Here is a 5,155-nt window from a genome sequence, read left to right on the forward strand (position 1 = left end):
GGGGTGATATGATCAACTATAAGGTTTCTAATAACTAAGCACATTATTTGTACAAATGCATTACATAACAAAATTCCTTAATTTAATTCCCTTCAATAGTTCATTTATCCCTATGATGCCAATAATTCATTCAAAAATAATACATTTAAAATAATAAACTTAAATTATAACCAATCTAGAAAAACATCCCTCGGTGCACCAGGTTACATATAATCTAGGCATTGCAACTACCGCGGCGATAAACTATCACATATTAGTAAGGTAAAATGTCTCCTCACGTTCTCACCTATACTAACATGAAACCTATCGAGCTCAGGTTTGCACTCGTGGAAGAAACCCTCATCGTACTAACATGAAACCTATCGAGCTCAGGTTTGCACTCGTGGAAGAAACCCTCATCGTACTTTGTGGTGGCACTACTAGAGGTTTAGGGCATACCGACGCTAGAACACTGACGCAAATGTCGAGCATCGGTATGTACGTCCTAAACTTGGAGGCAAAAAGTCGAGCGGGTAATTTTTAAAAGTGCGTATACCGATGCATATACCGACGCGTATACCGACACCTATTCCGACACAGATACCGACGGATATACCGACGTAGATACGGATGGATATACCGACGTAGCTTCAGACGCAGATACTGACGGATATACCGACGCAGATACCGACGCCCGTAACTTTTTTACAGCCGAGAACCTATTATTCTCTGTTTTGCAAGGCGTCGAATGTCCAGACAAGGTATGCGTGCATCTCCCTCAAGCATTCGCCTTCTTCCATTCGACCCACTCTTGATGTGTGTGTGTGTGTGGAGAGAATTAGTGAAGTGTGTGTGTAGATCTCCCTCTCTCTCCTTGGGCGTTTTGCCTCTCCCCATCTCCTCATCTTCTTATGTGTGTGTGTGTGTGAAGAGATTAGGGTAAATGTGCGATGTGTGTGTATATCTCCTTCCCCTCTCTCCATCCTTATTCTTACCTTCTTAATTATGTTTGGAGAGAGGATTTGTATGTGTGTGTTGTGAGAGATGTAGAGAGTGAAAGAGCTTGTGTATGTGCATCTATTACTAATGTATGTAATGTGTGTGTAGGTTTGTTCCTCCCACGTGTGTCCTAGCTTGCAGATCTGCTTCGAACATGCACTATCCAATCCACATTTGAGAGGTAAGCACATTACCAATTATGTTGTTTTATTACTTCTCTTTTTGTTATGTTTTAATTTGTTCTCAATTTGTAATTATTAATTGAAATTGAGTATGCAAGCTTGTTGTTTTATGCACATATGTGCTAATATTGGCATATATGTGAGTGCATAAGAAATTAATGTATGTGCTTATTTGTCTTTACACACACACACACACACTTTGCAAGAGAGAGAGAGAGAGAGAGAGAGAGAGATTTTCTTTTTGGCGCATACCCAAGGCGTTTCGGTCTCTTTTTTGACTTGAAATCTAATGTCTAAGACATGCATGTCAACGCTATGTCTATATGTATATACTCTAATGTATATGCCTAAAGCACATATCCATAAGCTAATGTATATGCCTAAACATCGCTAATGTATACTTGATCTCCCTCAACGGCGGCTGGGAAAAAGAAGCCCGTTTGATGCTTTAAATGTTATTTTTAAAATCTCCCTCAACGGCTGGGGAAAAGAAGCCCGTTTGACGCTTTAAATGTTATTTTTAAAATCTCCCTCAACGGGCTGGGGAAAAGAAGCCCGTTTGACGCTTTTTAAATGTTATTTTTAGAATCTCCCTCACGGTTGGGGAAAAGAAGCCATGTTTTATGGTTTACATAATGCTTTGTGTAATGCGTAATGATTTGCATTTAATGAGCTACATATACATGTTATCCTGCTAGATGGAGTCTCTCAATCTTGAAGAGAGAATAGCGTGTCCATGCATGCGATGTAAGTACCAAATATTTCGAAAACGAAGGATTTGCAACCAGCATATTCATGACGCTGGCATATTTCCAATGGAGCGGTTACAAAATTTACGATTTCAATCGTACAACCAAGCAAGTGTGCAACCACATCTTGATAACATTGCGCCTATGAATTCTCATCCCCAACAAAGGATGAGAATATCGAAGGAGGGAGTGACAGATGGAGCTCAATTGACAGCACCCGAGGGAATGGAAGAAGGTCAGGGAATGGAAGAAGGTCCAATGGAGAAAATGTTGGATGCCTTTCTCGAGCAACAAGAAGGTGTCTTCGAGGAGCATGAACATGAAGATCATCAACCACGACATTCTCAACGGTCAAATTATGAAGAACCAGAGGAAGAGGCCATGCGTAAACTTGCACGCCTTCCACTATACAATGGTGCCAAGATATCTGTATTGCGTGCATCTCTTACGATGCTAAATTTACAGTCAATTTTTGGATAGTCTAATACAAGTGTCACTGAACTCTTCAAGTAAGGGATTTATGGAGATTACACCTAATGTTGAAATGATAAATTTTCAACTTGTATTTGACTAAATCTTAATAGTAATGATCAGATATTGCCATACTTGCAGGCTTTTGAAAGACCAACAGCAGCAGCAGATATTGCCATACGGCAACGAGATGCCTCCATCTCGTGCAGATGCCAAGAAGTTATTGAAATCCATAGGCATGGATTACAATAATATTCATGCTTGTCGTAATAATGATTGTATTCTCTTCCGCTATGAATATGAGCATTTGCAAGAATGTCCCCATTGTGGCTTTAACAGATATAGAGAAGATGTTCAGGGGGAAGCTGTCCTAGCAGTAAAGGTTCTTAGGCACTTTCCAATCATCCCAAGAATAAAAAGCATGTTCAGGTGCAAATCTATAGCAAGCTTGATGACATGGCATGCCACAACTCGATCCACAGATGAAGTGATGCGTGTGCCTGTTGATTCACCCGCATGGAGACACATTGAAGAGAAATGGTCGGCTTTTAGGGAAGATCCTTGTAACCTCCGTCTTGGCCTAGCAATGGATGGTGTAAACCCTTTTGGTTTACGGAGCTCTTCATGGAGCACATGGCCTATGTTGCCTTGTGAATTATAATCTTCCGCCATGGTTAGCAATAAAGAAAGGTCATTTGTTGCTCTCATTAATAGTTCCAGGAAAGTACAAGGTGAAGAACATGGATGTATATTTGGCACCACTTATTGATGAGTTACGCAGCTTGTGGAACGGAATTGAAGTGAAGGACATGTCAAAGCAGCAGAGTGGTCAAAGACTTGCAACAACTGTGCAAGGTATTCTCATGTGGACAATGCATGATTGGCCTGGCTATGGAGAATGCTCAGGTTTGTCTATATCGGGTTATAATGCATGTCCTCTATGTGGTCCTTGACTTGATTCAAGATACTCAAAAGCATTACGAAAGAATGTCTACCAAGGACATGTTAGGTATCTTCCAAAAAATCATGAATTGCGGGATGGTAATCTAGGAAGACCTCCTCCAAGTGCACTGAGGCAAGCGATCGGAAGCTCAAATGGGAGGAATGTGGCAACTTGGCATGTCCTGGGATGAAGAGGCTCTCTATCTTTCACCAACTCCCCTATTGGGGTCATCTTCTTATAAACCATTTTCTTGACCCGATGCATATTTTCAAGAATGTAGCTGACATTCTGTCGAAGACCATGACAGGAAAAAAGGAGACTAAAGGCCAAAGGGACGACTTAGAAGAGATAGGCTGCATGCAAGAGTTGTGGGCTCGCACTAGACCCAATGGAAAGGTGCTACTTCCAAGATCCCCATGGGTTTTTAGTAAGATGGAGGAACAACAAGTGAAGAGGACAATTTTAGAGTTTCGGACTCCTACAGGTTGTATGCATTGCTTGAAAAGTGCATTTACAAAGGATGATGATCTTAGTGGCCTCAAGAGTCATGATTGGCACAAGTTTTTACAATTTGTGCTCCCCATAGCAATAACGGATTGCCTCACTGAAGACATTAGAGCTACTATCTATAAGATTAGCACATTGGTGCATTGGATTTCTTCAAAAGAGATAAAGAGAGACACTTTGGAGATAGCGCGTTTAAACTCTATAGAGACACTCTGCATGGTAGAGAAGTTTTTCCCTACAAGTTTATTAACAATCTAGATGCATCTGCTAGTTCATGTTGTAGATGAGGTTGTAGTTTTGCTAGACCATTCAAGATGGATGTTCTTTTTGGAGAGGTTTATGAAGACATTAAAGGGATCTGTTCGCCAAATGGCTTGCCCGGAGGGAAGTATGTCAGAAGGGTGGCTGATACAAGAGTCCCTTGTTTACATCACTGAATATTTAAGTTCATCAGATCTAGAGATACCTCGATTATGGTCTCAAGAGTCTAACAGGCGAGTCATTGGTGAGGAACCTCAAGGCCAAGACATTAAGAGAAAGATGGATAACAATTTGCGAGAAAAAATCAACAAATTTTGCATCTTGAACTCGCACGTAATGGAGAAGTGGATTGAGACATATGAAGCTCTCAAGCGACAGCGAGTACAAGATTGTTTAAGTTTCAGAAGGAATCGCACTACAAGAAATCTCCCATATCCAGAAGGTCTGCAAGCTCTTTCAGACTTTCCCACATGTAGATGGCTAGAAGCTACAATTTAAGAAGCCAAACGTGCTGGTTTAACTATAACAGAGGAGGAGGAGGAGCTTACAAAAGGATGTGATTGGCATGTAAGTGTTTAAGTTCTACATGTCTCTCTTTTTTTTCTCTACATGTCTTAGTTATTATTTGTCCATCAACAATCTTTATGTGCTGTTTGTAGTATCACAAATATGGGGCATTTTGGTCACATGGACGTCATTTTCGAGTAGAACGAATAGACCAAAGAAAAGAAACCTTTGATTGTGGTATCACAACACAATTTGTTCAAGAAAGTCGAGTAAGTGCAAGTGATGATAACACAATTAGTGGAATGCTTGATTACTTTGGAACCATTCAAGACATCTTAAAGGTTGGCTTTAGAAGTTTTAAGTTGTTTATCTTTGATGTGAAGTGGTTCAAGGTAATCACAAATGGGCCACATGCAACTGTACATAGAGACAAGAGTGGCCTCATCCAAGTGGACTCCACAAAGGTATGGACCGATCAGCAAGATACTTTTGTACGCCCAGTGCATTGTGAGCAGGTTGTCTTTAAAGCGGATCCAAAAGATCCACGCTGGCTATTT

Source organism: Cibotium barometz, chromosome 4 (assembly GCF_041138505.1).
Source record: "Cibotium barometz isolate CiBa-2024 chromosome 4, ASM4113850v1, whole genome shotgun sequence".
NCBI classification, from domain to species: Eukaryota; Viridiplantae; Streptophyta; class Polypodiopsida; order Cyatheales; family Cibotiaceae; genus Cibotium; species Cibotium barometz.